Source organism: Thermobia domestica, chromosome 15 (genome assembly GCF_964235325.1).
Source record: "Thermobia domestica chromosome 15, izTheDome1.hap1.1, whole genome shotgun sequence".
NCBI lineage: Eukaryota > Metazoa > Arthropoda > Insecta > Zygentoma > Lepismatidae > Thermobia > Thermobia domestica.
The window spans coordinates 35377384-35390676 of record NC_137468.1 but is presented as its reverse complement, the minus strand read 5'-3'; the positions used below and the strand labels follow the sequence as shown (position 1 = coordinate 35390676).

General features: G+C 35.1%; 1 protein-coding gene across 13 annotated transcripts in view; it reads left to right on the top strand.

Moving 5' to 3' along the window:
• The window catches only part of mmd (disintegrin and metalloproteinase domain-containing protein mind-meld), a 750004-nt gene that overhangs the window by 134973 nt on the left and 601738 nt on the right, over positions 1-13293 (top strand). The window lies entirely within an intron of this gene.

Here is a 13293-nt window from a genome sequence, read left to right as displayed (position 1 = left end):
TTGTGTTGATTTAAAACACGGAATAGCAAAGCGACAGCGCTGGTAGCGACATCTACTAGTATCAACCAAGGCAAGCGATTAGGACATTAAAATAAAATACAGAGCTAAAGCGCAGGAACAATTAAAACAATTGAAAATCATCTTCTGGTATCCACCGGTATTTCCACTGTTTGTTTAAAAGCGTATTATCAGATTCAAGAATTTTAGCACAACAGTTTGGAAAAAAAAACGAGGCACTTATATTCGAATAAATACGTTATATTTTCTTTCGCGTTTTTCCTAGAAGAGAAAGTACTGCTTAAACTCTGTAAATATACATGAATGTGGGGAGAGAAGGATAGAAAAAGGTGAAAGAATTTGTTTCATGATCATATTTTTTGAGATTATATATATATATATATATATATATATATATATATATATATATATATATATATATATATATATATATATATATATATATATATATATATATATATATATATATATATATATATATATATATATTCCGAGAATATGATCCTGAAAGAAAATTGAGCTAGGGGAGAAAAGATGTAAACTACAATATACAGCCAGAACTTTTTTGTTTTTACTTAAAGCAAAAACGTGCTTATGAATTAACTTGTTAGGGAAAAACACAATTGCAGTAAGCTTTGGTTTGCTTTCTGAGTCACGGTCTCACAAAAACTATCCGCAAAACAACTACAAAATGTACAAAAAATAAGAAGAAGAAAAAGAAGGAAAAAATAAGCAAGAGAAGAAAACAGAAGAGAAATCTGATATATCCAGGCCCTGAAGAAAAAACAGCGAATACTGTTTTCTTCTGAAAAATCTTACAAGAAAAAGAGAGAAAATGTCATAAGATTCTACGTTGTTTTGTTTTGCCTGAACATTGAAATATAACCGGAATTCTATTTTCTAGTTAAATGGATTCTCGTAGAAATATGGCCGGATGTTTTGTGCATTTATAGATAGATTTCCTTTTATTCTATATTTACAATGATCATGGTAAAATGTTTTCTATTGAGTAATATATGTTTGCTAGCTCTGTGTCTAAACGTAGCAAGGGGGCTCAGTTAACCCGACCAGAGATGATGTGGGTCAATGAAATCTTGACCCACGACCCACTGTGACTCAATCTGACCCACCACTCACCATGAACCACTCTGACCAACCATGACCCACTCTGATCCACCATCCACCAAAATCCATCGTCATCAACTCTGGCCCATGATTCATGCCCTTCTTTCCATTGACTAACGAGTTTACGCTCGTAATAAGACAAGGCTGTGAAATTATCACTAATCGGAGTTTGAATTTCTACGGTCAATTTCTCAAGCACCGCTCTGTTACAATACCGGTATATGTGACCTTTATGATATAAAATGGAAAAGTGTTTGCCATAGACCATACTACGATGAATTTCAATTTACTGTAATTATCATATATAATTATTTCCTTGTTGGCTTACAGATACTTTTCAGTGAAAAACAGGATGAAATTTGGAAGTCTCAAATCAAGGTAAAATAGAACAACGTAAAGGGGAAGAAAACTAAAATTTTCTATATAATTAAAAATCGCGTACAAATTTAAAATTCTCATGTAATTAAGCTTACAGTACAAATTTTATGTTCATTTTTCTCACAACTTTATGGCATGGTTGCCTTATGCTATGAACACACTATATAATAAACACAAGCTTCAGCAATTATTATAATAGAAAGCAGTGGATATAAAATACGAAGTTTTAGCTTCAATATGTTTCTCAACTAATATCGATCGTTTTCGATTATTTTTTACAAATCAACCCACTATCAATATATAGAAAATGCCCCCCCCCCCCCCCCAAATAAAAGAGAATTTAAAAAATGCTAGGACATGCTCTGTTTATTTTCAATAAAGAGTTAATATACAGAATTTCAGCTTTCCAAGTTGAACGGCGTATGAGACACTCAATTTATCGTAAAATTTCGGACCCCCACCCCCCCTTAGGATATGTATTATAATGAAAACAATACGCTTATGATAACTTCCGAGTTGGAATTTTGGCCTAACTATATACCAAAAGTTATTTCATTTGACTTTGCAATTTGGCCGTGATGATCAGGCACACACAGTTAGCTTCAGTTTTTTATATAATAATTAATATATTACAGGTGATTCAAAAATATTTTTTCCAGTAGTTAGATCCTCTAAAAAGTCACAGGGCTGCATCTCAAAAACCAAGTAGGGGCCACGGTGGCTCAGTGGTAGAGCGTTCACCTCTGATGTTTGGGGTCCCGGGTTCGATCCCAACCCCAGCCGAGTGAACTTCGTGGTGGACAAACACCGTGTGCGTGGGTTTTCTCGGGGTTCTCCTGTTTCCTCCTACTTTCTTCATTCCACCATTTCATTCATTATTCATCATCACCGTCTCCTTTAGCCTAACCGGCTTAATCGTAGGACGTAAAACTCAAAGATTTCATCTCAAAAACCAAGTAGTAAGTTCTATTGCTATTATTACAATTGCAAATATCAATATCCAAAAGTTCATCAAGTTCTTTTTTCAATAGAAACAAATGAAAAAAAAAGAAAAAGGGAGGCCTTGAAAGTAAAACGTAAACAAATTCACCAGTGCTCAAAAGAAGTTGTCTTACAATGCACTGAGCAGAATGTGCCGATGAATTGTTCGAATAATTGTTCGTTGCCGTTGTTATCCGATGAATTGTTCGAATAATTATTCGTTATCTGAACAACTGTTCGAATAATTATTTGTTATCTGATCAACTGTTCGAATAATTATTCATTATCTGATCAGCTGTTCGAACAATTATTCGTTGTCTGAGCAATTGTTCGAATAATTATTCTTTATCTGACAAACTGTTCGAATAATTATTCTTTATCCGAACAACTGTTGGAATAATATTCGTTATCTTATCAACAGTTCAAATAATTATTCTCTATCGGATCAATTGTTCGAATAGTTATTCGTTATTTGAGTAATTATTTGAACAAGTGTTCGAATAACGAATTTTGTTCGAATTTTCGAACAATCCATTATTTGAATATTCGAATATTGAATTATTCGTTTTTTTAAGAGAACACAGTGTCTAGTGAAGACTGCTCTTTAGGTCAGAGCACTGGGTTATATGTTAAAAAAAAGGTAGACAGTCAAGAATTTATTATACCTTTTGATTGATTGTAAAAACGGATTGTTAGTTCCTTTTCATTATTTCTCTGAAACAAGATGACAGCCAATTTAACCACCCAATTATAATGAAGGTTACTGTCCATTGTCGACTAAACAACGATTCCTTTCCTGAATGGATCCCGATTCATTTCTTATATTCAAAAACTCGAGTGTTTGGCGAAAGCAACTTTTCTTTTATTGTACTGATCTAGCTTTTCCCGTTATTTTCTGTTTTGTTTTCATGAAAGTTCCAGGTATATTGTCTTTTGGCGTATATATTCGCTTCATACAACTTACATATCAATTTGGCAGTCAATTTTCAGAAGCACTTTTAAAAGAATAATATTTTACTGTACTAATCGTTCAATGCATTACAAATGCATCTGATTCAATGTAGCTAATTAAAGGAAACTTTGCTTCCTTTATGTACTAATATATATTACAGGGACAGGGATTTAGGGTGTGCAAAGGTGCACGTGCAGTACCCCTTCGTTGTAAATTTACACTACCTAAAGTGAGAAGCTAGTAGTGAGTTTTGCAAAATCAATAGTTTCAGTCAAATTTCTGAAGGTTGAAGGTAAAGAATTCATCGACAGCAGATACTTAGCATTTCCAAAGGAATTCCTCATTCACATCACAGATGCATAAAGGCATTTAAAAAACTCAAATTTAATTCAAATGTACTGGTAGTTATTGGTGCACCCCCTTAGAAAATCCTGGATCCGGTCCTGTATACATATATATATATATATATATATATATATATATATATATATATATGGGTAAAAGTGCAGGGGGAAAGGGGTACGCCGTCCCCTCACTTCCCGAAAATATCTTTGGCGTTCCCCCACTTTCTAAAGAAATACAATGGGCAAAGATAGGCACTGAAAAGATAGGATCCAGTTTTACCCATATGTATATATGAATACAAGATGCAGGAGCGTCGTTTGGTAAAGCCATGGAGGCAATTGCATCCTTAAGCTCAAAAACACATGCTGTTTAATAAATTGTATTCTAATATTCTAATAAAAAGTCAAACCCTTATGTCGGTGGACAATCTTGCCCCCCTCCGCCCCCCACAGCAAAACCTGAAATGACACTGCTGATAAGATGAACTCAAGTTGGTCCCCGAAAAATTATCTTGCCACCTTGTCTTAGTGTCTTAATCACGGCTCTTCCATTCGTAGCCAACAGTATGCTCTCTCATTTTTCGTTGTTAATTTCCTCTAATAAATTTAAACTGTTTTGGCAATTTATATATCATAAAAAATTTATGAGTGAATTTATAACTTCTCCCCTCTAACTTGTAAGTCTCCCTGTTGAGTTTTCTAGAAGTTGAGACTTAGCTGCTCCTTTGTCGCATCTCGAAAATATATTCTTCCATTTCGTGTGTCATTAATAATAATAACTGTTGTCTCCCTTCAATTTCATTTTTTCAAAGATGCCTCTGAGTCATTTCAAGATAAATAGATGTCGCTATATTCAATAATCCAATTCTTTTCCCACTTTCTAATTTTAGTGCGACTTGGGTTAAACTAATAATTTCTCACAAAATATATCCAATTTCCACATTATGGGGCAAAGTTCAAATATGGGGCAAAGTACTTTTAATACACATGCCTATATTATTTTTGTTTTCCTGGCCATATACTACAAAACATAAGAAATATTTATTTGGGATACCAAATTAAAATTCATAGAAAGTTTTATGTATTTATATTGCTTTGCTTTCGTAATGTCATAATTCTGTGTAGGAACACGTACTTTCCCATATTTTAATTAAATCGAAAGGTTTATAGAAAATCACAATATACGATTGTACTTCATTTCTGAAAGTTTATGATGGAACCAATCATATCAAACGAATATCTTGTAAATTAATACATGATCACTTACACCTATCTAAATCTTCTAAGCCTTTTCCTCAGTTAGCTGGGGTTGATTTTTCCAATTGTTGTCCTCCATGTGTTTCCATCTTGTGCCATATGCACTGAGGCACCAGACAAAGGGCGCCCATGTTGTGATTTCCAAGGAGGTGCAAGTATAAACGACGTTTCAAAAATAGTTTCAAATTTTGCTGTAACTAATGTAATTGTTTTTGGATTTTCGATATTCTGAAGTACAATTTCCTCTAGGGGGGCAAGCGACCCACCTTGCCCCCCTGATGGGCGCCCTTGCACCAGACTGTACCATATCGTTCTTCACACAATCTCCCCACTTTCATCTTTGGTCGGTTTTACACTCGTTTCCCTTTTATTTCTATAGCATCCACTTGGTCAGCTACATATTCCGAAGGTCCTCTTACATACCCAAAACACTGAAGTCTACTTTCGTGTAGATTTTCTAGTACTGCTCTCACATTTACTGTTCCTCGGATCACTTCATTCAAAATTCTGTCCTTCCGCGTCACTCGACAGATCCACCGCAGAATCTTCATCTCTGTAACATTCAATCTCTGTTCCGCTCTGTTCTTCGTCATCCAACATTCCGCTTGGTATAATGTGGCAGGTCTCATTACTGTTTTGTATATTCTTACTTTAACATGTATTGGTACCCTACGATCACACAATACTTCTTCCTCTTCTCTCCATTTTGTCCAACCGCTGCTAGATCTACTGTTCACATCTGTATTCTTGCATTTTCCTGCAGTATTGATCCCAAGTACTTGAATTTTCTAGTCATTACCACCTTTTCTTTATCAAGTCGTATTCTTGTATCCTCGATTATATTTTTTTCTGAAAACACACTGTAAATTTACTGTCTTGGTTTTATTAATGCCAAACCCTTTCCTCTCTAGGTACCTAATTTCTGTTGCAGCCAGGCCCGTAGCCAGCCCAAAAATGTATGGGGGGAGCCAGCTGAAGTTAGAGGAGCCGATCCAACCATATGATAGTTCATCACCATATTATAGTTCATTTGCAAGCCTACCGTGAAAATTTTAGGGGGGGGGCAGCAAAAATTTAGGGGAGGGCTAAAACCTCCTGGATACGGGCCTGATTGCAGTGCTACCTTGGTCTCGCTCACCAGCATGATGTGGTCGGTGAATAGCATATTCCAAGGTGCAAATACTTGGATATTCTTTGTAAGCTTGTCCATCATAACTGCAAAAAGATATGTGCTAAGCCTAGATCCCTGATGAAGTCCCACTTTAACGGCGAACTCTTCTGTTATTCCACACGTGCTTTTCACTCCTGTTCTACATTCATCACACATATGTTGAATTATACAGAAAGGGAAGAAAAGAAATGGCTTGGGAATTATATGTTAGGTACCATTCCGGCATTTGCGTGGTGTGAATGAGGAAAATCCCGGAAACCCTCACTCCGGCTTGAAAACGCTTTTAAACTTTTCTCGACCAAGTGTCCTTACTGGTTATAATGTGAAACTTAAGTTAATCATTCAAAAATAATTGGGATTATACTGTATTAATTTTTAAGAGTCTGCTTTGCGAAATGGAGCTGTAAAAACTAACGATAAATATTATAAATGACCTCTGGATTTTCGCAAGAAAAAGATGTAAAGAGAGAGAAATAAGACAAATAAAGTACCTACATATATTACAACAAATATTGCCATATATATTTATTATTCATAGATAACTTCCAGCAACGTAAGTAAATTACACTAGTTTACAACTGTCTCATCTCAGAAAGAGAAAGATATATTTTTTTTAATTCACCATTTCTCTCTTTTACGCCCCTCCCCGTTTTCTGTTTGCGGTGATTCTGTAATTAAAACTCTTTCTATGGACTCTCTTTTCTCCCCCTTTTATCCTTCTCCCCTCCAAAAAAAGAGAACATAGATTCTCTGCTTACATTTTATAAATAATTTAGTAAGCTGAAAATTATTTGTCAGTAGCGCGGAAAGAATTGCCCACAAGGTACTTATAAAACAAACTTGTTTTAACTTCTCCGTATTCAAAATAAAACAGAAAATAAACCATATATATGTGCATATAGTGAACTGGTCTAAATAATAATAATAATTCCATATAGCCAAGTGATATAGAAATCTTCAAAACGTTACGATTCCACCTTATTTGAAAGAATTGCTCATTAAATCTTTTGCTAAAGTCACCGTTTCAGCACATCTAAGAGTTGCAACGTTTCCCTGAATACGACGTTTCAGTTCTAGGAATTGTGTCAGGTGCGCTATCCTCGAAAAAAGAAAAAAACATTGTAAAGGTGGTGTTTATCGTGGATGCGAGTGAATACATATAATCTTTCATTTTACAATTATCGATTCTGATTCGATTATCATCTTCAAAGTGAATACTCACAAATTAGTTTCGTTTTATAATTTTCAGTTCTGATTCAGTTATCATCTTCAAAGTAAATACACATAAATTATTCTTTAATTTTATAATTTTCGATTGTGATTCGGTTATCATTTTCAAAGTGGATATTCATAAATTTATCGTTCACTTTTTTTTTTAAAAAAAAAAATCGGTTCTGATTCGGTTATCACCTTCAAAATGAATACATATAAACTATCTTTCGTTTTATTATTTTCGATTCTGATCCGGTTATCATCTCCAAAGTGCATATTCATAAATTATAATTCACTTTATAATTTTCAGTTCTGATTCTTTTATCATCTTCAAAGTGAATACTTGTAAATTATCTTTCATTTTATAATTTTCGGTTCTGATTCGGCTTTCATCTTCAAAGCTAAATTCACTTAAATTACAACATACCAAATATTAGTGATGGCTAGTGAAGTCAAAATAAGAACCATATTTGGGGACCAGGCAAATGAAAAATAAATAGATAAATGAAAATTGAAGACAATTTATGAAAAATTATGATCACTTGAACGTTAAAACGAATCTCAAGTGTCAGTTGTATACTTTGATGGCGAGATACACTTCCTATTAAGTTGAAGAGGATGAAATTTTACATTTTTAAGTTTTATTCTCGGGTAGGGTTTAGCTCGCTGTTCGCCATTAGACTTACGATTTAGTATGAGAAAATATGATGGGTCTAGTATCAAAGCCTACCATATCCATTTTTTTTTTTTTTTTTTTTTTTTTTACTTTTTGAGAAAATGAGAAAAACATGTACCTCTGTTATAACAAGCGACTTTAATTTTTTTTCAACAATCAAATATGTTCATTGTTGCCTACAAAAATGTTCGCACGCACAAAATCAAGCACTGAGCAGTGATAACGCTTTTTTAAAAAGACAATATACGCAGAATATGTTCGTGAAAAATGGACATGGTAGGTTTTGATACTAGACCCCTCATATATGAACGATGTAGACATAGGCGCCGACTTGAAGAAAATATTGGGGGGGCCAAAACAATGAATAAATATATAATCATATTCAGCCGTTTTCTATCAACTGCTGGATAAAGGCCCCCTTCCCTCCAGATCTCGGTCTGCTGCATCCGCTCCACTGCTAAATTCATGACCTAAGTCAAATTTGTGTAAACGCATTAAAACTAATTCAGGTTCAAATTCTGGGAACTTCACTGCACCACATTGATCTTCACTTCTCAGATCAGTGTTACCATAGTGTTGGTTGAAGCTTCAGTGCTCTATTAACTCTTTTAGGATTTTTGGTAATGTTTGGTTACCATGACGTACTATGGTCTTTGACCTCTTATTTAGGTTCTATAACAGGTATTTAAGCCGTTCTTTTATTAGTCAAGTCAAGGATAGACCAAAGAACACCCCAGATACGGTTTGGAACCAGATGGTCAACTTGGCTGCGCCAAGTGGGGGCGGAAGTGCGTGACTTTTTACTTTTTAAGGCAAATTTCAAAACTATTCACGCCTGTAGTTTTCACGATATCAGATTGGAATTGTATGTATTTTTGGATATTTCTCAAATTTTTCTGAGATCTCTACGTGAAGCCGAGTCCGGGCACGAGGGCCGCAAATGTTCCGAGGGGCTGAATTTTTTAGAAAAAAATTCTGTTTTCCCGATTTTTCCGGTTCAAGAATACGATACGTACATGTGTGTAGCGCCGTTGGAAAGGGCTTGTTATACTAAAAAAAAATAACGTTTAAGCCATGACTCTAGGCTAAATAGTAATGACGCAGTGAATTTTTATAATAAATATATACGTATGTGTGTGTGTATATAGAGAGAGCCTAAATTCAGACTTTCAACAATTTTTCTGTCCTTTGTTTTTAAGATACAAGATTGGAATTTTGCACACGTATTATGTACATAACAATGTATTTTTAGACACAAATCAGATCCCTACATTAACCCAAAACTAGGCCAGAGGGGCAAAATGTTTTGGTTGGATTTGCAAAAATACTTCCGAGTTTTTTCCTAATTATCTGGTTTAGGTGTATGATACGGACATGTGAGTGATACCGTTGGAAAGGGCTTTTATACTGAAGAAAATGGCGTTTGAAGCATGACTCTAGGCTAAATAGGAACGACGCAGTACATTTTTAAAATATTTTATACCTAGGTATATATAGAGGAAATTCGGGTGGGTATTATGGAATACCATTTTTGTTTCGCTTGTAACTCGGTTAATAATTGCACATTGAAACAAAAAGGAAAACAAGTATACGCGTTACATATTTGGCTTTATTTATGTATATCTTGATAAAGAAGTTTCGTTACAGGGGTGGGTAAAATTTATAATTTGTAAAGAAACCACTTTGGAGGGTAATATGAAATAGTCGAGAATGGAATACAAATGCTATACAGAAAAGAAATGAGTGTTCTGTTGAACATACAATGAATGCAGTGACAATATATGAAAATTCTGAATGCCAAGCCATAACTGATTGTGATTACTTGCAAAAGTCATAAATATAATACTCTGCTTCAGGATCGGCACAGTCATTGTGTGCTCACATTAAACATGATGAACGCTGGAACCAAGCTCACCCCTTGTATCAGAAAATCTGCTGTAATAAAACATACACTTAGCATTGTTGTCATCATAAATGTATATTTAATTGCCCAATACCGATAGATATTTTTGTAATCGGAATACCATACGGAATACGGAATACCATGATTTCCTTGCGGGTATTCCATATTGCCCTCCACCACACCACCTTGGAAACGAAAGAGCTCTTAAACTCATTCGAAGACGTATAGCATAATGACGCTTATCAAACTACCACCCTGTATATCCAACGTCATAGTAAATAAAGAATTGTTGTTCTATTACATTTCAATAGGAAAATACAGGTTGTAAATCACTCATCTGTAAAAGTATTCCTGAATATGAAATCAGATTTTCACGTCTATCAACACAACGAATGTCACAATCACATAGAGACTGACTGTAGAGCATCATGGAGACGTGAGATAGTAGTTTCTTTCCTCTCCGCTTGGAAGCAACATATCATAGGCGAGATAATGAGGTATTCCATATTATCCGACTATTCCATAATACCCGAACTTCCTCTATTTATATACATATATGAAAAGATGGGTCACCTTCAGACTTTCAAAAATTTCTCCCGACCTCAGTTTTCAAGATACAAGAACGAAATTTAGCGCACGTATTATGTATAGAACAAGATTTTTTAAAAAAAGGTTTAGATCCCTACGTGAACTCAGGCCCGGGCCAGAGGGGCACAAAAATTTCGATTTTTTTGTGTTTTCAATTTTCTTATTTCTGGTGTATAATATGGACAAGAGAGTGGTACCGTTGGAAAGTATGAGCTATCCTGAGAAAAACAAGGTATAAACCACGATTCTACGATAAATAGTAAGGAAGCAGTAGCTGTTTGAGTGAAAGTCTAAAATTTACCTCAAAAAGTGGATATCCTAAAACGGTTAAACGCCGATTTGAAAACGGTGCTTTTTATCGAATAAGAAGGCTGTTCCTAATATTGAATTAAAGGGACGACGTAATTTACGACAGAAATTCTTGCTCCTCTTTGGTAATTCTTCCTCAACTGGATTATATTGGGGGGGCGAGGACCCCACCTTAAAATATTGGGGGGGCCAAAAGTGCTCTGCCCCCCCAAAGTCGGCGCCTATGGATGTAGAATATTTTTTTAAATTTCGCACAGTATTCAAAAACTTCCTTCCACCAGGATGAAAAATAAATCACTTTTAATGGTGTATGACTAAAGACGTAACAATTTAGATAGTTTTTTTAAATGTGTATCTATTTAACAAGAATACTTTTGTAAAGTAGATATTTATCTAAAACCGTCACATTTGCAGAGGATAAAACTTTTTTTTTTCTTTCATAAGAGAGAATCACGCCGCACGGAGCCTCTTAATTTTTCTTTTTTTTTTAATGTTAAATAATCCAAGCGGTTGTAAATTTACATCATTGACATGTAGTTAAAATGGTATTCAGCTGCTATAAACGCAAGACGTAGTTGAAATGAAAATGGTATGTTAATGGCCTACTAAACAAGATCGTGAAACAATGGAGAAAGATGGTTTGATAAAAGGTCAAATTTCTTCCAGGCGAGATGTCTGTAACAATTTTAGTGGTTAAAGTGGGGGATATATTGTTGTGCTTTCATTTTTTTTTAAAGCTAGGATGTTATGAGACACATATAACGGAGGAGGAATTGGTTAACGGTATATGTGTATATCACTGTTTCAAAACCACATTATTTTTTGAAAAAGAAAATAATACAAGGATAAAGGTTGGTAGATAATAAGCTGTTTGTGACCGTGCTTGTTTCTCATATACTTTTTCGTGATTTTATCTCCAAAAATTTTATGACTTCATGTTGCTGAATGTTTATAAACTAGCTCGTCAGACATAACGGTGTAGACATGTAATTTGTGAGTATCTCACAGTGACAGTGAGATAAATGTTATTATGCATTACATTTTGATCTTGTAGGCAAAAATATATAAAAAATATTTATTTGCTTATTCGAAAATATTAATTTATTTTCTTCTCTCTCTCTTTTCCCTTACTTTACCCCCCTATCGGGGCCGCGGTGGCTCACCTCTGATGCATGGGGTCCTTGGTTCAATCTCAGCTCACGCCAAGTGAACTTTGTGGTGGACAAACACCGTGTGCGTGGGTTTTCTTGGGGTTCTCTCGTTTCCTCCCACTTTCTTCATTCTACTATTTCATCTATTATTTCATCATCGCTGTCTCCTTTAGCCTAACTGGCATAATCGTGGGACGTAAAATTCCGGACCGGAGATTGCAATTCACTCTACCACCTATCTTTTCTTAAAGTAGAGAGGGCCAAATAAGAAAGAAAAGCAGTTCATGCAGATCAATATAATTCATTAAAAAGAACAATAGTACCTTTTACAAAAAAATGCAATACTAATACCTATTATGATCGAAGTTTTTCATAATCTCCTTCAAACTGGGACGCATTGATTCTCAGAAATGAAGTTTCGTACTCATCTGCCAGTCTGTTTCTAATACAACTCTTTCAAAGTACCCCAATTTTTCTTTTCATTAGTCAGATTAGGAATCATGTCGCGGACCGGATAAAACCTTTCTTCTAGCCTTCTTTCCACAGTTTGCCAATCACTGCCCAGGCCCGCAACCAGATGGAGACTAGGGAGAACTTCCCCCCCCCCCATAAACTTTTCGTGGCCTCTCCAGACCTTAACACAAAATGCTATTATTAATTTAAAAAAAAAACACACACATTTTAGCTATTTGTAAAATAATTTTTAATGATTTGGCCCCCTTATCAAATTTATGCTCCCCCCAAACCTCTGTGGCTTGTTGCGGGACTGTCACTGCCCTAAAGTATGGTAAACGCGAAAAAAATCGGCACACAATCATAGTCATACGTCTTACGAATAAAATCAGAAAAATAACACACACTGCTGAACAAGACTGCACTTATGTAATATAAAAACACATTTATACGTGACGTTTCGATCTTCTAGCCAAGATCCTCATCAGACGTACCAACGGAGTGGGTCTCCCACTCCAAAGGCGAGTACACTAACCGCTTAGCCACAAGGGAGCTCCTCCTGTAGCTAGAGTCGAGCGTGATTTAAAATATATGCATCCTCATCAACAAACTCGATCTCTTAACGTTTGATTCTCTACAACCTGGTCAAAATTGATGATGATCCAACAAGTAACTCTTAAGATTTTAGTCTCCCGGACAGACGGACACACGGACAGGGTAAATATATAAAATAGTTTATTAGTAAACCAAACGTCTTAAAAACCGATTAGGGATT